Here is a 23,613-nt window from a genome sequence, read left to right as displayed (position 1 = left end):
GGAACTCCTTCAAGACTGTTGGAAAAGCATTCCAGGTGAAGCTGGTTGAGAGAATGCCAAGAGTGGGCAAAGCTGTCATCAAGGCAAAGGGTGGCTATTTGAAGAATCTCAAATATAAAATATATTTTGATTTGTTTAAAACTTTTTTGGTTACTACATGATTCCATATGTGTTATTTCATAGTTTTAATGTCTTCACTATTATTCTACACTGTAGAAAATAGTAAAAATAAAGAAAAACCCTTTTGACCGGTAGTGTATCTTGATTAGATGTTAAGTATATATAGAGTACCAGTCAAAGGTTTGGACACACCTACTCATTCAAGTTTCTTTTTTATCCCTTTAAAAAAAAAAAACATTTACCAATGGGTGCCCTTCTTTGCGAAGAATTGGAAAACCTCACTGGTCTTTGTGGTTGAATCAGTGTTTGAAATTCACTGCTCGAATGAGGGACCTTACAGATAATTGTATGTGTGGGGTACAGAGATGAGGTAGTCAAGAATCATATTAAACACTATTATGGCACACAGAGTGAGTCCATGCAACTTATTTCGACTTGTTAAGCAAATTTTCACTCCTGAACTTATTTAGGCTTGCCATAACAAAGGGTTAGAATGCTTATTGCTCAAGACATTTCAGCTTTTTCGTTTTTATTCATTTGTAAACATTTTCAAAAAACATAATTCCACTTTGACATTATGGGGTATTGTGCGTAAAAAAAACAATCTAAATTTGGTCAATTTTTTAAATTCAGGCTGTAGCACAACAAAATGTGGAAAAAGTCAAGGGGTATAAATACTTTCTGAAGGCACTGCATGTTTCCCTAAAAGTCGTGCAAAGTTGGTAGAATCTTAATGACAATGATTCACAGCTGTAATGGCTGCCAGAGGTGCTTCCACCAAGTTTTAACTCAGGGGGGTGGAGACTTATCCAATTATGATACTGTATTTCACTATTATTATTTTTTTGTGGAACATTTTCAAAAACTTTCTTTCACTTAAAAAATGTGGAGTAGGTTGTGTAGATTTGTAGGAAAAAAATCTAATTTAACCCCTTTTTAGATGTAATATTAAGGCAGCTAAATTAGAAAAACATTCAAGTGGGTGTAGACTGTCTCTATGCACTGTATGTTGAACATTTGTGAAATTGTGTGAGTAATACTTTTTAAATATATATATTTCATTGTATTTCCATTGTGAATTCATGCAACATTTCTTGACAGGCTATTTCATATAATTTGACCACATCAGTGCATTTGTTAAGATAGTAATCAAAATAAAGTACAGTAATTTGTTAAATTAGAGGTACGTGTGAAAGTGAAACCATTGTTGAAATACTATGAAAGACTGAGATAATGTGAAATCGAATGAGAGATGGCTGATCTTGCTCTGTTTAAAGTTTTGGCACACACTGCATTTCACAGAGAGCTCGTTTTTAGAGATAGGTGGGACTTTTTTTGCAGAAAGTACAGATTGGCTCATCAGATATTGTTTCCAAAAACCGAATGGAGCAATAGACTTCACCGACATCGCCATAAAAGCACTATCCCAAAATTAGTTCTATGGTTATGTGATGTGATGCGCAAAAAACGCTGCTGAATGTGGTCGTAAATTGGCCAGGTGGAGCTCACGACTCGTTCATTCTGCAGAACAGCAATAGCACGACTCGTTCATTCTGCAGAACAGCAATGTTGGCCAATACGCCTACAGGAGAGAGCTGTTGAGGATTGATGGCTTATTGGTGAGTGTTGCCTACTCAGTCGAAGTATATTTGCCATAGCTAAACCAAATTGAATTGTCCTAATGGTCCTCTCTTTGTAGTTTTATTCTTTACTGGTCAAGCCACAACTGAGCGAGCCAAATAAAACCTTTTGGTAGTACTCAACCTCTGACACTAGCACCTCTATTTCAGTTTTTCTTTCATAGCTTTTTTTGGTTGTGCCATTGTATTTCATGGTACGGCCTTGTATATATCCTGCAGGCTTTAATTGGGTGAATTTGATCATATACAGTGCATTCGGAAAGTATTCAGACCTTTTGATTTTTTCAACATTTTGTTACGTTACAGCCTTATTCTAAAATGGAATAAAAAATTTTTCCCCCTCAGCAATCTACACACAATACCCCATAATGACAAAGCAAAAACAGGTTATAAACAATAATAAACTTAAATATTACATTTACATAAGTATTCAGACCCTTTACTCAGTACTTTGTTGAAGCACCTTTGGCAGCGATTACAGCCTCGAGTCTTCTTGGGTATGACGCTACAAGCTTGGCACACCTGTATTTGGGGAGTTTCTCCCATTCTTCTCTCCAGATCCTCTCAAGCTCCGTCAGGTTGGATGGGGAGCGTTGCTGCACAGCTATTTTCAGGTCTCTCCAGAGATGTTCGATCGGGTTCAAGTCCGGGCTCTGGCTGGGCCACTCAAGGACATTCAGAGACTTGTCCCGAAACCACTCCTGGGTTGTCTTGGCTGTGTGCTTAGGGTCGTTGTCCTGTTGGAAGGTGAACCTTCACCCCAGTCTGAGGTCCTGAGCACTCTGGAGCAGGTTTTCATCAAGGATCTCTCTGTACTTTGCTCTGTTCATCTTCCCCTCGATCCTGACCAGTCTCCCAGTCTCTGCCGCTGAAAAACATCCCCACTGCATGATGCTGACACCACCATGCTTCACAGTAGGTTTTCTCCAGACGTGACGCTTGGCATTCAGGCCAAAGAGTTAAATCTTGGTTTCATCAGATTGTGCGCCGCCCCATGGGTCTCCCGGTCGCGGCCGGCTACGACAGAGCCTGGATTCGAACCAGGATCTCTAGTGGCACAGCTAGCACTGCGATGCAGTGCGTGAGACCACTGCGCCACTCGGGGTATGGCGTGTAGATGGATGAGGATTTTTTATTTATTTAATCCATTTTAGAATAAGGCTGTAACGTAACAAAATGTGGAAAAGGTCAAGGGGTCTGAACACTTTCCGAATGCACTGTATATGGTTAAAATATTCGGTTTCTCTCCAACTCTCTCTTTCTCTCACACACTCTCCCCTTTTCTCTATCTCCATCTCCATCTCTCTCTCTTTTTTCCTTTAACTTGCGTTCTATTACTCTTTCTTTGTTCTCGGAGATGACAGAGAGCACTATTTATACATGCACAACACACGTGCACACGCACACAAACACATGCACACTCTTTTTTGAAGTCAAGAACATTGACATTCACCTGGCTTGTGCAAGTTTTTGATTCTGGCCGTTGAACGAACGCAGTGTCCCAGGAGAATAACGGATACTATTCAGCCATATCGGCCCAAAGGTCGAGCTATTGATCAAGCTTTAAACCCGCTCACACCCTCTCCTGCTTCACAGAGCCTGACGGTCAGAGGAAGGACTACGGTTTGATATTATGCCCGTACTGTCAGCAGCTAGCAAGCAAGGACATGATAGTGCTCACTCTTAGATTATCGCGCCACTGTAGGCTATTTATTATGCATTCCGTGTATATATCTCTCTCTACTAGTACATTGTGTTTTCTTCTGCTCTCTCTCTCTCTGCCTACACAGAGAGATGGAGGCACAGAGAAAACACATTTCGGTTCACATTATAGGCCTGACTATATGATGAGGAGGGTTCATGACCCTGTTGGTTCCCTTCGTGTCAGTAGTCAGTAAGTCGATGTAGGATGAGGATCACTATCATGTTAAGATGTAGGATGGGTCCACGTCGCCTAGGGATGAGAGGTGTAGTGTAGGGTCGGAGGAATAATACCAGGGTTGGGACCAATTCCATTTAAATTCCAGTCAATTCCAAAAAGTGAACCAAACTCCAATTCAAATTCAAATGTTTCCTAATTGAAAAGCATAGAAGAGAATTTGAATTTTATTGTACTTCCTGAATTGACTGGAAATTAAATAGAATTGACCCCAACCCTGATTAATACAGACGCATTATAATAACTAACTGAGTCGTAAACTCTATCGTGACTCTTTCCACACAATTACGGGTTGGTGAAAGGAGAGGAGTTATCTAGGAGGTTATACTCACTGGCCAAAAGGCAAGCCAGTGGAGAGACAACAATGCATTTGAAGGAGACATCACGCTAGAGCAGAGAGCCACGAGAGCTCAGTTCAGTTACTCACATTCTAATGTTGCCTGTTTCTCCCGAGGCACTTAGATGCCCACACTTTCACACAAGCTGTCTCTCTCTCTCATATCCTTCAATTGGCTCTCTCTCCCTCTCTTTCTTTCATGTCCCCCACTATTTCTCTCTATATATCTTAGTCTCACACATATGGGCAGAGGGGTTTGAATGTGAACACAAAGACGGGACTATTTCATCTGTAGCCAGGCTTGGCTAGAAGCTCTTCTACTAGTGAAAGACACACATGATAAAGACTATCAGACTAAGGGAAAAATAAACATAATTTTTGAGGGTTGTAAGGACATTTGATGCAGCCAAACCTTTTAACCAGCCCTTTGTCTATGTCTCGTTCCTCTTATAGAGCATAGGCAGTGGGTAAGTGGACAGAACATAGACAAGGAACACCTGGGGCCTCATTTATCAATTTATCTCAAATACTACTTACGAATGGAATTTAGAATGTTCATACGCATAAACCAATCCTATGAGAGTCATACACACACCGGTAGGAGATCACCATTGATAAATGGCAATTGTTCTCAGCCTCAGTGCTCTTGCACGACCTTGCATTTCGAACGCCCCTAATTAAACAAGGTAATCCCAAGGAACTGACCAGGGTTCAGAACAATGATCATCTATTGAAGTTGGCCGCTGTTGTTACCATTCTATTACCAACCTCTATTTACTGTTGTCATGATGATAATGGAATCTTCTCAGAATGCCAGCATTGGTTTTGAACCTGAAGTGGCCTTGCCAATAAGCCATCTGAACTAGAATTGGAGGTGACAAGATGAGAGGGGGGAGAGAGAGAGGGGAGGAAGGTGTGGAGAGGCTGGGAGACAGACAGGGGGCATAATTAGGAGAGGCGTGTGAGGCTTGTGAGGTGGCAGCGTCCCGGAGGGAGGAATGGAAGTGAGGGAGGCCTCAGAGGAGAGGAGCTGATAAGCTAAACTCCTTCAGTAACGGCCCAGTGGATGCTGCTCTGAGCAGAGATAGATACGGTGTGATTGAGGTGCCATGCTGCTGGCTTGGCTGAGTTTTCTCCTCATTACTCTGCTCCTCCACATGCAACCAGTGCCAAATGAAATGCAAGAGTGCCACCTCCTCTCCTTTCCTCGCCTCTCCTCTCCTCTCCTTTCCTCGCCTCTCCTCTCCTCCTCTGCCCCCTGTATTTCTGTCAATTGTACCACTGGAGTGGAAATCTGAGGAGCTGAGTGGTATTCTACCTGCCAGACAGGAGGCACCTCTCCTGTCCTCTCCCTGTCAACGGCCTGTTATGAATATGGAATCACCAGTCTCTTCTCGCAGCTTGATGCCTTAGCTAGCCCATTTGAAGGACTCTACTTATTCGCTACTCACTATATAAAAAAATATATAGTTTGTTCCGCTCGGCTCCTTCTCCAAATAGTTTTTGGTTCGTTGCATGCAACACTCCTGTCTTTAGCTCCCTCTCTCTGGTTTCTGTGACATATTTTCTCTCTCTCTTTAGCTTTCTTTATTTATATCTTGCTCTTTATCTATTTGCCAAATGTCTGATCAGGAGTTTCTCTTGAGCCTCTTGAAACAGCAGAGATTAAGAAATGATGTGACTGTCTGCCAGCCATGTTGGCACTCTCTCTCTCTCTCTCTCTCTCTCTCTCTCTCTCTCTCTCTCTCTCTCTCTCTCTCTCTCTCTCTCTCTCTCTCTCTCTCTCTCTCTCTCTCTGTGTGTGTATCTCTCTCTCCATCCATTATCATGACTGTATCATTTGGCTCCTGCCCCCTCTGTTCCAGGTGGGTTAGATAGAACAATAACAAGGAGGCCCAGATGTACCTTGGCAGGGAGTCGCTGGCTTTACATTGAATAACATCAGGATTGTATTCATTATTGCACTTCGTTTTGCAAAAAACAAGTGTTCCTTATCAGTTCAGGCAGTCCCTCCCCATTTCTGTCTATTTTCTTCAGTTTGGTATCTAGTGAATATGACCCTGGTTTTTATGTGATGTTGTTTCTGCTTTAGCTTTGTTTTTCTGTCCTGGCTTAGTCATCCCCCTTCCCCCTCTTGGTGTCCTCTCTTGGTGGTCTGAATGCTCCCTCTCTCTGGTCTCTCCTCTCTTTCTTTCCAAATGGATAAATTCATCTTCTCTATTAATAACCCCTGTTTTAAGATGCACAAAACGACTTCCATACTTCCATCCGGGTTACCTTCAGAAGAGTCCCGTGACACTTGTGTGGATCATAGTTCGTTTTTATCCCAAACAATTTGGGCGCTACAGACAGAAGTTGGCACATTGGCGGTACCGACTTCAGATGAGTCCCATGGGGCTTGTGGGGGTCATAGAACAAAACGGAGAAAACCATTGTGTTCGTGAGTCTCCCCTTTCCCATAAAGTGGTCATAATAGTTTGTAGGCCAAACAGTTGGAACGCTACAGACATTTTCGTGAGAAGACCAATTTTCGGAATTTCTCCTGGTCTGACAAACAGAGCTGTAGCTCTGCCACTTTCCACCGCAGATGTGGAAGGCCGACATCGATCGGTGGATGTGGTGGATTGAGACGCAGCCCATACAAAACCCCCCCGGACATTTCTAGCTTAAACAGACAGATTTTGGTGGAGATTTTTTGTATTATGTTAATTACTCGACTTTTAAGAGGCAGTATTTCCAGTAACACTCAGACTATTCCCACGGGGGGCCAGTATAAAAAAAAATAAAAAAATGTATGCACTAACTGTAAGTCGCTCTGGATAAGAGCGTCTGCTAAATGACGTAAATGTAAATGTAAATGTATTCCATCACTGTTATGCAGTGCTTGACTTGGACTGAAATAGGTTCCGGTATTGTTTATATTTAAGTGCTCCTGTTATGTTATTCCACTGCTACTTCATTTGATTTGATGGGTCTTGAGATGGGACACTCGATGTACCTTTATTGGTAATGACATCATGACATGTGATCTCCCCTATAAACATACATAATCTGTGATTATGGGTAAAACGTTCAAACGATAAGGTCTTTCCAGTCTACAGTAATCCACTGGCAGTGAATGGTTTATGTCAGTCAGTGGTGCTCTTCCTCTCTACCTCCTGCCATCCCTCTTACATCCTCCCTCCATCTCTCTTTCTTCATTGCATCATTCCATCCAACCTCCACCTCTCTTACTCCCTCCCTCCCTCTCTCTTTGCTGCTGGGGCATTTTCCTCCTTCCCCTTCTCCTTCTGGATGACTGACTGACAGCTTGGGGGCTTGCCAATGCAGAGTAGTATTAGTAGTAGTGGGTGAAGGAGTAGGTAGGTAGGCAGCACACTGCTGACTGACCTGTTGCTGCCTCAGAGTCTCAGAGCCTAACACCCAACATATGTGATAAGCCTCATCTCAGCAGGGGGGCAAGAGTACTCTGAACAACTCTGAACTCAGCATCCATTCACCACATGGGAACAACTCCCAATATATGGGCTCATCGTAATAGCTGCAATGGAATGGATGGAAAGGTATCAAACATGTTTCCATATTTTTGATACCGTTCCATTTATTCCATTCCAACCATTACGGTGAGCCTGTCCTCCTATTTATTCACCCACCAGCCTCCTCTGGTCAAATTGGCTCCCCCCTCCAAATATGCTAAGAGCATTTGATTGAGTCTCGAGTGACGAGTGCCAGATTGGCAGGGATGGGATATTCTCTTTTGGTATTGAACCCCTTCTGTACCTTTATGTACAGTATGTATATGACTGCATTCCACTAGTCAATGTTCGATTGACAGATATTTACAGATAGCTATCCACACCAAAATAAGTGTCCTATAGGTGCATTACTAACTAGACTATCTGCAAGGACAAAAACCACAGTCCCTTTCAAGCATGAGTGCCTTACACAGTGTGATGTAAGGGCTTATTTTTTCCCTGAGCTATAAAGTTCTACTGTTCACCCCAATTTTCCTTTGTGTGTAGAAAAAAACACTAAATCAAGCGAGACAGATGTTGTCACCCCCAATGCCACTGTGTGTGTGTGTGTGTGTGTGTGTGTTTGTGCTTGTGAATGAGTGTGTGTGTGTGTGTGTGTGTGTGTGTGTGTGTGTGTGTGTGTGAGAGAGAGAGAGAGAGCAGTATCCACAGGGGCAGGCCACTGCAGTAAACAAAGGAGGCTAAAAGAGGTCACGGTGGTGTCAGGAGAGGGCTCGTGTGCCACAAGCACATCCAAACTGACCCACACGTATACTGAGTGACACACATGTATACAAACTGACAATATCTTTGATACTCTGAAATGGTTTGCCTCTAACCCCCAGTTAACTATGTGTGTGTATGTGTTTGGGTGTGGGTGTGTGTGTCTAAGTGTGCGTGTGTGTGTGTCTATGTGTATGAAGGGGATTCCTGTTTCCTTTAGTATAGCGTGAGTGGCAGCGAGGCCTGTCCAGGATGAGCCTGATGGGTTTTGATGGGCGCTGAGGCTTGAGTCACACAGCCCTGTGTGCGGAGTAGAGGAGGCCAGAGGATCCTGGGGGGAGGGGTGAGAGGGAAAGAGAGAGAAAGAGACTATGTGGAGGGGGTGGATATCAGGGTCCTGTGTATCACTTAGTCACTAGGTGCTTAGGCTGATCAAATCAAATCAAATCAAATCAAATTTTATTGGTCACATGCGCCGAATACAACAAGTGCAGACATTACAGTGAAATGCTTACTTACAGCCCTTAACCAACAGTGCGTTTATTTTAAACAAAAAAAGTAAGAATAAAACAACAACAACAAAAAAAGTGTTGAGGAAAACAAAGAGCAGAAGTAAAATAAAGTGACAGTAGGGAGGCTATATATACAGGGGGGGTAACGGTGCAGAGTCAATGTGCGGGGGCACCGGCTAGTTGAGGTAGTTGAGGTAATATGTACATGTGGGTAGAGTTAAAGTGACTATGCATAAATACTTAACAGAGTAGCAGCAGCGTAAAAGGATGGGGTGGGGGGCAGTGCAAATAGTCCGGGTAGCCATGATTAGCTGTTCAGGAGTCTTATGGCTTGTGGGTAGAAGCTGTTGAGAAGTCTTTTGGACCTAGACTTGGCACTCCGGTACCGCTTGCCGTGCGGTAGCAGAGAGAACAGTCTATGACTAGGGTGGCTGGAGTCTTTGACAATTTTGAGGGCCTTCCTCTGACACCGCCTGGTATAGAGGTCTTGGATGGCAGGGAGCTTTGCCCCAGTGATGTACTGGGCCGTACGCACTACCCTCTGTAGTGCCTTGCGGTCAGAGGCCAAGCAGTTGCCATACCAGGCGGTGATGCAACCAGTCAGGATGCTCTCGATGGTGCAGCTGTAGAATTTTTTGAGGATCTGAGGACCCATGCCAAATCTTTTTAGTCTCCTGAGGGGGAATAGGCTTTGTCGTGCCCTCTTCACGACTGTCTTGGTGTGCTTGGACCATGATAGTTCGTTGGTGATGTGGACACCAAGGAACTTGAAGCTCTCAACCTGTTCCACTACAGCCCCGTCGATGAGAATGGGGGCGTGCTCAGTCCTCTTTTTTTTCCTGTAGTCCACAATCATCTCCTTTGTCTTGGTCACGTTGAGGGAGAGGTTGTTGTCCTGGCACCACACGGCCAGATCTCTGACCTCCTCCCTATAGGCTGTCTCATCGTTGTCGGTGATCAGGCCTACCACTGTTGTGTCGTCGGCAAACTTAATGATGGTGTTGGAGTCGTGCCTGGCCATGCAGTCATGGGTGAACAGAGAGTACAGGAGGGGACTGAGCACGCACCCCTGAGGGGCCCCCCGTGTTGAGGATCAGTGTGGCAGATGTGTTGTTACCTACCCTTACCACCTGGGGGCGGCCCGTCAGGAAGTCCAGGATCCAGTTGCAGAGGGAGGTGTTTAGTCCCAGGATCCTTAGCTTAGTGATGAGCTTAGAGGGCACTATGGTGTTGAATGCTGAGCTGTAGTCAATGAATAGCATTCTCACGTAGGTGTTCCTCTTGTCCAGGTGGGAAAGGGCAGTGTGGAGTGCGATAGAGATTGCATCATCTGTGGATCTGTTGGGGCGGTATGCAAATTGGAGTGGGTCTAGGGTTTCTGGGATTATGCTGTTGATGTGAGCCATGACCAGTCTTTCAAAGCACTTCATGGCTACAGACGTCAGTGCCACGGGTCGGTAGTCATTTAGGCAGGTTATCTTAGAGTTCTTGGGCACGGGGACTATGGTGGTCTGCTTGAAACATGTTGGTATTACAGACTCGGTCAGGGACATGTTGAAAATGTCAGTGAAGACACTTGCCAGTTGGTCAGCACATGCTCGGAGTACACGCCCTGGTAATCCGTCTGGCCCAGCGGCCTTGTGAATGTTGACTTGCTTAAAAGTCTTACTCACATCGGCTACGGAGAGCGTGATCACATAGTCGTCCGGAACAGCTGGTGCTCTCATGCATGCTTCAGTGTTGCTTGCCTCGAAGCCGAGCATAGAAGTGGTTTAGCTCGTCTGGTAGGCTTGTGTCACTGGGCAGCTCGCGGCTGTGCTTCCCTTTGTAGTCTGTAATAGTTTTCAAGCCCTGCCACATCCGACGAGCGTCAGAGCCAGTGTAGTATGATTCAATCTTAGACCTGTATTGACTCTTTGCCTGTTTGATGGTTCGTCGGAGGTCATAGCGGGATTTCTTATAAGCTTCCGGGTTAGAGTCCCGTTCCTTGAAAGCGGCAGCTCTACCCTTTAGCTCAGTGCGGATGTTGCCTGTAATCCATGGCTTCTGGTTGGGGTATGTACGTCACGGTCACTGTGGGGACGACATCATCGATGCACTTATTGATGAAGCCAGTGACTGATGTGGTGTACTCCTCAATGCTGTCTGAAGAATCCCGGAACATGTTCCAGTCTGTGCTAGCAAAACAGTCCTGTAGCTTGGCATCTGCGTCATCTGACCACTTTTTTATTAACCGAATCACTGGTGCTTCCTGCTTCAGTTTTTGCTTATAAGCAGGAATCAGGAGGATAGAGTTATGGTCAGATTTGCCAAATGGAGGGCGAGGGAGAGCTTTGTATGCGTCTCTGTGTGTGGAGTAAAGGTGGTCTAGAGTTTTTTTCCCTCTGGTTGCACATTTGACATGCTGGTAGAAATTAGGTAGAACGGATTTAAGTTTCCCTGCATTAAAGTCCCCGGCCACTAGGAGCGCTGCATCTGGATGAGCGTTTTCCTGTTGATTAATGGCCTTGTACAACTCATTCAGTGCAATCTTAATGCCAGCATTGGTTTGTGGTGGTAAATAGACAGCTATGAAAAATATAGCTGAAAACTCTCTTGGTAAATAGTGTGGTCTACAGCTTATCATAAGATACTCTACCTCAGGCGAGCAAAACCTCGAGACTTCCTTAGTATTTGATTTTGTACACCAGCTGTTGTTTACAAATATACAGAGACCGCCACCCTTTGTCTTACCGGAGCCAGCCGTTCTGTCCTGCCGATGTAGCGTGTAGCCTGCTAGCTGAATGGTATCATTGTTGTCGTTCAGCCACGACTCCGTGAAACATAAGATATTACAGTTTTTAATGTCCCGTTGGTAGGATAACCGTAATCTTAAATCGTCAATTTTATTCTCAAAAGATTGAACGTTGGCTAATAGTATTGATGGGAGAGGCAGTTTACTCGCTCGCCGTCGGATCTTACAAGGCACCCCGACCTACGTCCACGATATCTCCGTCTCTTCCTCAGGCGAATGACGGGGATCTGGGCCTTGCCGGGTGTCTGTAGAATATCCTTCGCGTCCGACTCGTTGAAGAAAAAGTCTTCGTCCAATGCGAGGTGAGTAATCGCTGTCCTGATATCCAGAAGCTCTTTTTGGTTATAAGAGACGATGGCATAAACATTATGTACAAAATAAATTACAAATAACGCGGAAAAACACACATAATAGTACAATTGGTTAGAGGGCTGTAAAACGGCAGCCATCTTCTCCGGCGCTGTTTAGATGAGGCTTCATACATCCGCAGAACACTGCCTCCATCCATCACACACTCCTTTATCTTCCTTTATGTTCTGGTATTTTATCCCTCTCTCCTCTCCTCTGTGTCTGGTTTGCCTTTTTTTTTTTTTTTATCTCTTTCTTTCTTCCTCTCTTCCTTTCTTCCTCTCTTCCTTTCTTTCTCGCGTGCCCTCCAGCACCTCCCTTTCAACAGTCCTCCTCCTCCTCCTTGCTCTCTCTTTTATTCTTTGTTTCTCTCTCCTTTCTTCTCCTCCTCTCAGCTGTCTGCATCAGACCGGTCTCAGCTATTGTGCCTCCTTTCTCTTCCTGGGACAGACCACTCTTATTCCCCATTCTCCTCACGTCCTCGGCTTACGGCACCCAGAAACTAAAGCACAACACAATTTGTATTCTGTGCTAGTCTTTGATGGGGGGGTGGGGGGGGGGGGTGTAGAAGAGGGATGAAGGAGGGGGGAGACATGGTTTAAAGTCACAGTCGTAGGCTGCTTAAAATTGTTGAACATACAATTTGTCTGGGCTTTACATTGTCAGCACATTCTCTGTTTGTCTGGGATTTAACCCATGGTTTTGCAGGCTGGGAACACAAAAGCCCAAAGCCCTATAATTGTGCTGTTATCGGTTGTGCGGCTCTCAAAATTGTAATTACGGGATTATCTGCAAAGAAGTAGTACATGAAATAAGTGGTCTATCCGTCAGAACTTTGACAAAACATCACGTTACTTAACTATGCTTTGTCGTGTGTGGTTGTTTGCATCAGACTAAATATAAACCAGACATTGAGTATGTGTTCATGTATTTGCATTAGCTCTTGGTGTGTTTTCTCGTGCAGTGTGGGTGACTGGGTGGGTGACCACCATCCACGCATAACTGCACATTCCTCAGCTCATGTATCTACTGAGTGTGTGAGTGAGTCAGGGTGTGTGTGCGTGTGTCCGTGTGTGTGTTTCAATATAGATTGTCGGAGTGTGTCGGTGTATTCAGAGAGAGAGCTGAAGCCCCTGTCCCATTGGCAGTGGCTTGCCTTGTCAGCAGTAATGGCAGCAGAAACTCTGCTGTCTGACAGCGCCTCTTTTCTTGCAGAAGTGTGTGTGTGTGTGTGCGAGCACAGCAATATAAACCCTCCATTGACCTTGCACAATAAAAGCCAGTCCAGCACTGGGCTTCCACTCCTCCTCTACTGCTCTCCTGCTCTCTTACTCTGACACAGTCTTCACACTCTGCTGGTGGGAGCTGGGGCCGAGCCTGGGGCAAGCCGAGTTGAGTGTGTCCAGCCAGTGCTCTCACAGCTCCACACAGAAAAGAGGGAGGGAGGAGGTGAGAGATGGAGAGGAGGGAGAAGGGGGATGCACACATTCATGGTCCTACAAAGGAGCGATGTGTGCAGTCATTCATAAAGATAGAAAAGATAGAGTGATTGACACAATCTAAAAGAGCTAAAGAACACACACACACACACACACACACACACACACACACACACACACTGTGTGAATCTACAGTACTACAGTATCATGACCAAAGCCCATTCACTGATAAGGCTTCAACCTAACACTCCCAACTAGAGGATGACATTCAAGTGAATGAGGCTGATCAGTGTAATATGCGATAAACAGAGACGTTTAGCGCTGTCTATACTGCAAGCCCCTCGTTCACACTGACATAACGATTGCATCCAAAATGGCACCCTATTCGCTAGATAGTGCACTACTCCTGGCCAGTGCCCATAGGGCTCTATTAAAAAGCAGTTGACTATATAGGGATGTAGAGGATTTTCGGACACAAAGAGATTGCATGTTTCCTGCATTCAGATGACCTCTATGATCAGGGGCCACTCCGAAATGCTCCCAGCTCCCATTTAAAACATAATAGCAGGCCAGAAAAGTAATGGGGGAGGAGGAGAGGAAAACTTCCATCATTCTCTCCGCTCGTTTTCAGGAGTGTATGATAATATGACAGCTGATGTGGAATATCAATCAATCAATCAATCAATTTTATTTTATATAGCCCTTCGTACATCAGCTAATATCTCGAAGTGCTGTACAGAAACCCAGCCTAAAACCCCAAACAGCTAGTAATGCAGGTGTAGAAGCACGGTGGCTAGGAAAAACTCCCTAGAAAGGCCAAAACCTAGGAAGAAACCTAGAGAGGAACCAGGCTATGAGGGGTGGCCAGTCCTCTTCTGGCTGTGCCGGGTGGAGATTATAACAGAACCATACCAAGATGTTCAAAAATGTTCATAAGTGACAAGCATGGTCAAATAATAATCAGGAATAAATCTCAGTTGGCTTTTCATAGCCGATCATTAAGAGTTGAAAACAGCAGGTCTGGGACAGGTAGGGGTTCCATAACCGCAGGCAGAACAGTTGAAACTGGAATAGCAGCAAGGCCAGGCGGACTGGGGACAGCAAGGAGTCACCACGGCCGGTAGTCCCGACGTATGGTCCTAGGGCTCAGGTCTCTCAGTTGGCTTTTCATAGCCGATCATTAAGAGTTGAAAACAGCAGGTCTGGGACAGGTAGGGGTTTCGTAACCGCAGGCAGAACAGTTGAAACTGGAATAGCAGCAAGGCCAGGCGGACTGGATATGATGTATATTGGTCACAACGAATGCTATTCCAAGTCATGCTCATCTCTTGTATCACACTGATATCTGGTCATCATAGGCATTGCCAGGAATAGAATAGAGTTTGGTAACTTCTGCACTTTGCCCACTAGGTTGGCCTCTCTTGGCTTCTATTCTCTATGCAGGGAGTAGAAAAGAGTAGTTCTGAGATTGAACTGTTCAGCCAGGGACCAGGCAGCAGTCTTCTGTAAGGGACTAATTATGTAGCCGGTAAGAGGTAGGTTCATGAGAAACCTCAGGAGGAGATGGAGCAGAAGTTTGAGCCCCCATGTAGGGAATGCAGCAGTATCTCCATCTACTCATCCATTTGTCTGTGAAACAGTTCCCCCTGTCTCACTTACATGAACTGGGGTGCAGAGGGATGCTGTTTTAAGGTCACAGAGCAGGAGTACACCTTTATATAACGATGTTGAGTAAGAAGTACCATTTGTTGTGTGTTTAGTGTTTGTGTGTACATCTGGGTCTATATATCATCCAGATCCGCTGGCACTCCCAAAAGATTAAGGACTTTAAGTCACTCCGCATCAAAATAGGTCACAATGTCATATTATCATCCCATTTATTTAACCAAAAACTCCCTCCCTCCGTGACCCATAAAAAGACAAATCTCAATCCACTTTCCTCTCCCCTGCCTCTTCCCAGATGACATCCAGCCATCCCAGCACACTAATGATCTCATTTAGGAGTTTGTGGATGTTTTAATTGCTAGGCCTGACTCCTGCAGAGCTGCGGTGACCTCTGTGTCAGTACTAAAGTTAGATTCGCTCTCAGTGACCTCTGTTGCTCGGGCGGTTTAAAAATACCTTGGCCTTAAAACATACATGGCCAAATCTCTGAAATAGATCAACTGAACTTTGGCACAAAGTGGGAAGTGTCCCCTTTTCACACCTTCATCTGGATAGGGAGAGCGCTGGTGATAGAGAGAAAGAAAGAAAATGTGAGGAAGTAAAAGAGTGAGGAAGAGAGGAAGAGAGCGAGAGAGGAAAAGAGAGAGAGAGAGAGGAATATGCAAGAAAGTGAGGGTATTGCAGGTGTGGTGGCAATTAAATCAGCACCTGGATATTCAACAACAGAAAAATCCCTCATCCATCAAAACAATACAACGATTTTCCCCTCCACACATTAATACACTTACTGCAAGATAACACAGGGAGTTTGTAAAACTAGAACGACTGAAATCATATGATCAAGATGCAAATGTAGACGGAATGACAGATGATGCTCCAGCACCATGCACCATTAGCACCATGCACTAAAAGCACAAACAGATCAGGGACCAGGCTACATTAGCACCATGCACCAAAAGCACAAACAGATCAGGGACCAGGCTACATTAGCACCACAGCCATAATTCTCTATTAGCAGGTGGCTCAAAGTTATGGCTCCCTTCCAGCTTCTGGCTTCCAACTTCCAGCCTCGTAATGCCACTTGGTCCCACATGTGCTTTCATCTGATCAGTAACACACACACTCTGCACACACACACACACACACACACACACACACACACACACACACACACACACACACACACACAGTCTTGTATACCTAACCTTGTGGGGACACACAATTCAGTCCCATTGAAAATCCTATTTTCTCTAACCCCTAACCATAAACATAACCCTAACCCTAACCCTAACCCTAACCCTAACCCTAACCCTAACCCTAACCCCAAAACATGGGCATTATGAGTTGAAGGATGATGGGAGGTCTAAGTGAATTTTGTTGGCCAAACTTCAAGAGATGAATGAATTGCATTGGTGACCTGGCCGTGGGAGTTTATGTAGGTGAGGATGGAGGGATGGAGGGATGGAGGGATGGAGATGGTTTTGTGCTGTTCTGCTGAGCAATGGAAAAACTAGATGTCCTCTTCCGGAACGGTGTGTATGACATCTCGCTATGTGTGCATCTAGGTGAAATGGGTTTATAAGTGGCATGTGTGTGTGTGTGTGTGTGTGTGTGTGTGTGTGTTGGTGTGTGTGTGCGCACAAGTGGGGGTTATTGCAAGTGTGTCTCAGCACAATAATGAGTTGACATGAGTGTCAAACTGCATTGGGATCAATCACCACGATGCTGACAGGCAGGCAGGCAGCAGCCTCTGAGTTTCCCTCTCCTTACAGCAGTGGAGGCTCCTCAGAGGAGGAAGGGGAGGACCATCCTCCTCAGTGAATTTCTTTTTTAAAAAGTAAAACATTAAAAAAGTTATCATTTTTAGATCAAACTATACTAAATATATTCACGTCACCAAATAATTGATTAAAACACACTTTTTTGCAATGAAGATCTACAGTAGCCTCAGCAGTACTCTGTAGGGTAGCACCATGGTGTAGCAGGAGGACAGCTAGCTTCCGTCCTCCTCTGGGTACATTGACCTAGGAGGCTCATGGTTCTCACCCCCTTCCATAGACTTACACAGTAATTATGACAACTTCCGGAGGACGTCCTCCAACCTATTAAAGCTCTTGCAGCATGAACTGACATGTTGTCCACCCAATCAAAGGATCAGAGAATGAATCTAGTACTGAAAGCATAAGCTACAGTTAGCTAGCACTGCAGTGCATCAAATGTGGTGAGTAGTTGACTCAAAGAGAGAGAAAGACAATAGTTGAACAGTTTTTAACAATTTAATTTATTCCAAAATGAAGGACAAGCAAGAGAGAGATAGAGAGATTTTGTCATTTTTTTTCACTTTCGGTTTCACTTACTTAGCTAGCAAATGCAGCCAGCTAGTTTAGCCTACTCAAACACCCTGCTCAAACAGAGGGATGATATGTTAGCTAGCTGGCTATGAATATCCAACACAACACTGGAACTCTTCCAAGTCAAAGTGATATTTTGGTTTTACTAATTTATTGCCACCGGGGCCCGCCAGTGTCAGTTCTAAACTGCTTACTGACTGTACACTGTAACGTTACTGCATGATTGTAGCGGGTTTGCTAACACATTAGTTATATTAGCTATGTTGATTATGACGTTACTTTAGCTAATATGGTGAAAACGATGTAAGCTGTGTGTAGCGGTTATGATATGGTTTGGCTTGGAAAGGTTTTTTCGCCTGGTCACATACAGCTGATGTGTTGTGCATTGAAGTCCACAAGCGAAGAGAAAAGGTGAGAGGAGGAGAGCGCATAGATACGAGAAGGAATACAACGTGGCTGCTATGAAAGTGAACTGTGTTTACGTGTGATCAGGGGTGTATTCATTCTGCTGATTCTGTTGAATAACTTTTCTTAAACGGAAGCAAATGTTTGCAAATGTTGGACTAATGATTACACCCTAGATCAGCTAGATGCAGGGAAGAGTGTGCAAGGTGGTATTGAATGTGTCACTTTCTGTCCATGTGTCACTGTCTGTCACCTCAAACCTTTCCTCTCAACCTGTGTGCACCTACATTGTAAACTTTAATTCATAGGCTAGGTTGTAGCAACCTCATGATGGGTGTAGGGATAATCTGAGTATCATGTAGTCGCCTAAACCTATCGCTGTTACATTGAACCGGGTGAATGGAATATGAATGACAGTCATCCAATATGCTGTAATAGAAATAAGGCCATGCTCATAAAAATAAAATGGCCCTCCTTCATCTTAAACGGCACCGACCGCCACTGCCTTATAGTGTAACTACAGCCTGCCACTTCAGCACAAAATCCTCTCCTCTTTCTCATCCCCCCATTTATTCTCCTCTTTATAATGATGGAGATCTGTTTTTTAATTAACGGTCTGCAAGAGGTCGATTAACTCTGTGTTAATTACATGTTTAATGTCAAAATCTATCAGTGCAAATTGAGAATAGCTTTGTTTAAATTAATTCAATTTCATCTCTCAGAAATGCACATAATGGGTGATGGCTAATTGCAAGTAGCCTTTTAAGTGGGGGAAGATACATTAGTTCGTTTTCATCACATCCCTGTACACTCTTAGAAAAAAAAGGTGCTATCTAGAACTTCAAAGGTTATTCGGCTGTCCCCATAGGAGAACCCTCTGAAGAACCCCTTTGGGTTCCATATAGAACCCTTTCCACAGAGTGGAATAGTTCTACCTGGACCCAAAAAGGGTTCTACCTGGAACCAAAAAGGGTTCTCCTATGGGGACAGCCGAAGAACCCTTTTGGAATACTTTTTTCTAAAAGTGTAGTTCTGTGTGTATGTGCTTGTGTGTGTGTGTGTGTGCGTGCGTGCACACGTGCATGCGTGTGTGTGAGGGAGTTTTTGTGAGGGAGTTTTTGAATTGCGAGTGATGCCTTTCGGACTGTAGAATGCAGCTGTGCTTTAGTTTCCTACAGTTGAGTTTTGAGGCTGCCCACGTAACAATTCTAACATGCACTCTGGATCTGTCCGCACACAATTAGTTGGTCCTATCTAACATCTAACAACCTCTCACCTACACAATCCCACACAAACAAATACTCTTCCTCCATGTAATCATGATATGTTCCTGTTCTTCCACCCACAGGCACACAGCTAGCTACCCACTCACTCAAACTCACTCAAACATACGTGCACTGCACACACATAAAGGCACCCACACACGTCTGTGGAACTGTAGAAAATATATAGATAATAAGTATATCTGTAGTTTGATGTATGGGGCTAATGTGGGGATGCAACACTGGTGCTGGTAAACTGGTAGTAGCAGGCTAGATTGATCATCTCTGTTGGATTGGTACTCTAATCCCATCCATGTTCCATGGTGTCATTAATCTGCCCATGCCTGAGTCAGAATCAGGGATCTGGGATGAGATATTCTTCATTAACTGCGGTGCTACAGTATATTGCGCTGTAGAGGCCTGCTCTTGCCTGGTCTGGATGAAGACACACACACAAACACACACAATAACATGCTTGTACTACTCCACTATTTTAGACAGGGTTTGTGGAGGGACACCCCAAGAAGAAGGAGTGCGAAAGTTACTCTAACACACACTGCAGCAGCAAACCAAACCAGAGGCAGAACCCTTGAACACATACTGTAGCTACCACCAAGCGGAAGGTGTACAACACAAGAACTCAGTTACCCCCACTGACTCCACCCTTAAATCTCCCTACAGTCCCACCCTTCCACCATGCTCCCGTGCACATCACCATCACTCCTGTCTTGTGCTGTACTGGGTATCCCAGCCGATCCCAGCCGCCACAAATGCGACGGACACTGTGGCGGTGTATTTCACACTCCAAAGAGCAGTTCGCCTCTAAATCAGTGAATCCCTAGAAAATCATGATGTGATATAGACTAGAGTCATGCATCACACCCCTCACATTCACTTCTAATGAAAGAGGAATGACGGGGTGTGAGATACTATATGTAGTGAAGCTGAGATAGAGGATGGATGGAGCAGAAGTTTCTTTCTACCCACTGGGCACCGATGTCAATTCAACATCTATTCCAGGTCGTTTTTGTGAATGGGATTTTACAGAGAGGCAGAGCTGCCGCTGCTTTCTGCTTTCTGCAGCCGCACAGCTGATACACCAACCTTTTCATGACATCCTCTCTATCCCTCTCCATCCCTCTCTCTTACCATCCCTCTCTCTCTCTCTCTCCCTTTCTGCATTTCTGCCCGCTGCATGCATCACACTGTTCTCTCTTTCTCTGTTCTCAGACAGTTTCCTCAAGACACACCATTTCAATCTACACATCTCGTTCTATATTCCTCTCCTCTCACAAGTAACAGTGCACTGCATTACCACCTCTCGTCTCCCCTCTCTCTCTCTCTCTCTCTCTCTCTCTCTCTCTCTCTCTCTCTGTGTCTACTCACTTTATTCTGTCTGTCCAACCCTACTCCTCTTTTTCTCCTGCCAACTCATTATTCTCCTCATTCCCACCATATGTCAGTTTATGCTTTTGCTCTTTTTCTCTCTCTCTCTCGCTCTCTCTCTCCCTCTCCCGGTCTCTCTCTCTCTCCTCTCTGTCCCATTAACCACTTAAGGATCGGACCCCTTTTTTCAATTTTCGCCTAAAATGACATACCGAAATCTAACTGCCTGTAGCTCAGGATCTGAAGCAAGGATATGCATATTCTTGATATCATTTGAAAGGATACACTTTGAAGTTTGTGGAAATGTGAAATTAATGTAGGAGAATATAACACATTAGATCTGGTAAAAGATAATACAAACAAAAACACATGCAGATATATATATATATATATATATATATATATATATATATATTTATAATCTTTGAAATGCAAGAGAAAGGCCACAATATAATATTGCAGTTTAGGCGCAATTTAGATTTTGGCCAATAGATGGCAGCAGTGTGTATGCATAGTTTCAGATTGATCCAGTGAAGCGTTGCAATACTGGACTATGTTGTATCAAGTCTGCCCAAATGTGCCGAATTGGTCAATTGATATATTTACAAGTACATAACTATAGAGAACATACACAAATGATATGGTAATACAAAATGTAAGTTTACACACTCCCAGGAATGTCATACATGATGGATCATTAGCTTATACACTAACTTTCACACATCTATATGGCCGGGCGGGGTGGGTGTGGAGCCAGAGACAGCAAGGGTTCAAACTGTAGAACCCAGTTCCTACATCTGAATATAAAAATTGATTTTATCAAACAAAACTATGCTACATTTGATGTCTGGGACCGTCAGGATGACAAATCAGAGCAAGATTACTGAATGTACAGTAAGTACATTATTTACCTTCAGAGGTGAATGTACCAAACCAGTTGCCGTGATACATTTTTTGTTGTTGTGCACTCTCCTCAAGCAATAGCATGGTATCTTTTCACTGTAATAGCTACTGTAAATTGGACAGTGCAGTTAGATAATCAAGAATTTAAGCTTTCTGCCCATATAAGACATGTCTATGTCCTGGAAGGTTTGCTGTTACTTACAACAGTCATGCTAATCACATTAGCGCACATTAGCTCAACCGTCCCGTATACGGGACACCGATCCCGTGGAGGTTATCTCCCTTGTGTTGCTGAAGTTCTTCCCATCCCTCCATCCCCCTCTCTCCATTCCTCTCTCTCCATCCTTCTCTCCCTCCCATATATCCTTCAAGCTGCCCGTACTGTGCCACACCGACGACAGTTTCCCACAAATATAACGTCACTTTTACAGACTGCTGTTTGCATGCCAGGAGTGCAGCTCTGTTTGTACAGATATTATCAATGGGGGGCAATCTGGAGTGAGATACAAGGCAATTAGGGAGTAGGGGAGGAGGGTAAAGGAAGGGGAGGGAGGAGGGTAGGAGGGAAAGTGTCCCAAAGTCTGTCGCAAAGTCACACTGATCGTGTCTGTCTCTAAAGCCTGCATTATGACAAGTATAACCACCCGCACCGGCGACATCACTCATTATTTCCATTTGGACCCCCTCCCTCCCTCCCTACATTACATCTCGTATGAAAGCGTACACGCCAACTCAGCCCAGCTCTCTCTCTCTCTGCTAGCCTGCATGGTGTGTGCTGCTGGAGCAGCCGCTCAGCACCAGACCCATAGAAGAGCTATTTAATAGATTTTCTATTCCCCTCCTGCCTCCCCCTTTCCCTCCTTCCCTCACACCCTCTCTCAATATCACTCTCTAAAACAGTGCACGCACACATTGAAGCAAACACACACCGCTCGGGGACCAATCGGAGTCGCCAGAGTTCAGCTCTTATTTGTGAATGGGATTTTACGGAGAGGCAGAGCTGCCGCTGCTTTCTGCTTTCTGCAGCCGCACACACAGTTGATAAACCAACATTTTCATGACATTCTTTCTATCCCTCTCTCTCCCTCTCTCTCTCCCTTTCTGCATTTCTGCCCGCTGCATGCATCAAAGTGTTCTCTCTTTTTCTGTTCTCAGACAGTTTCCTCAAGACACACCATTTCAATCTACACATCTCTTTCTATATTCCTCTCTTCTCACAAGTAACAGTGCACTGCATTACCGCCTCTCCTCTCCACTCCTCTCCTCTCTCCCTCTTCTTGTTCCACTTTATCTCTTCTCATTTCTGGTTCTCCCCACTCCCTCTCTCTTTCTTTCCCTCATCCTGTCTGCCTCCAGTATCAGTGATAGTTGAGGGAAGCAGAGCCCCTCTCTCCTCTCCTCTCATCGTCCCCTATTTCCTACCTTTGTGAGAGTCTGTGTCCCGGTTGATGCTGGAGCTTCAGTGGGATTGTCGGACAGTCAGGATGACGGGCGGACGGACAGGCAGACGGACCAGCAGCCTGGGAACCTTCTGTGAGCCAAAGAGAGGAGGAGAGAGAAAATGAGAGAGCGAGAGAGAGAAAGGTAGAAAGAGACAGAGAGCGGGCGGTGCTGCTGAAGAGGGAGAGGGAGCGCTGAGTGGCTGGAGGTGAGATGAAGGGGAGAGAGAGAGAGGGAGGGAAAGATAAATGGAGAGGGAGGGAGAGAGGAAGAGAGGCCTGGATTGGGATAGGAGGGGATTTTGTGATGTTTAAGAGGAGGGAGGGATTGCAGTAGAGTGGAGGGAGATAGTGGAAGAAGGGATGGGGAGAGGAGAGGAGAGGAGAGGAGAGGGGGTGATGGAAAAGAGAAGAGTGGAGGAGGAGTACAAAGTGGAGCGAGGGATGAGTGTCCTATAGATGAAGTGCTGATGAGAGATGGAGAGAATGGCGATGAGAGAAAAGAGAACATGTCAGTTTGGCCTGGGGCTGGGGGTGAGTGCACTTAGGAGTGAAAGGTTACGGGGAGGAGGACAGAGGAAGAAAATAACATGAAGAAATCGAGAGAAAGATTACATTGAAATTCCTGTTCTTGTGGTTATTTAGAAGTCTATTTTGGGGCTATTTTATCCAAGATGCCTCTAGACCAGGGGTGTCAAACTCATTTTAGCTCAGGGGCCACATGGAGGAAAATCTATTCCCAAGTGGGCCGGACCGGAAAAATCATGGTATATATAACTTAAAAACTATCTACCTCAACTCTGGTCCTCTGTAGCTCAATTGGTAGAGCATGGCG

General features: G+C 44.8%; 1 protein-coding gene across 1 annotated transcript in view; it reads right to left on the bottom strand.

Annotated features, from left to right (window-relative positions):
* LOC121551123 (parvalbumin-7) overlaps nt 1-22,956 on the bottom strand; it is a 44,693-nt gene extending 21,737 nt beyond the window's left edge. Inside the window, exon 1 of the mRNA XM_041863674.2 lies at nt 22,762-22,956. The gene's annotated coding sequence lies outside the window, so the exon portion shown is untranslated. The remainder of the gene's footprint in view (nt 1-22,761) is intronic.
* Nucleotides 22,957-23,613: the final 657 nt, after the last annotated feature.

This window comes from Coregonus clupeaformis, chromosome 35 (assembly GCF_020615455.1).
Source record: "Coregonus clupeaformis isolate EN_2021a chromosome 35, ASM2061545v1, whole genome shotgun sequence".
In the NCBI taxonomy this organism is placed as follows: Eukaryota; Metazoa; Chordata; class Actinopteri; order Salmoniformes; family Salmonidae; genus Coregonus; species Coregonus clupeaformis.
This window is presented reverse-complemented; position numbering and strand designations above follow the sequence as displayed.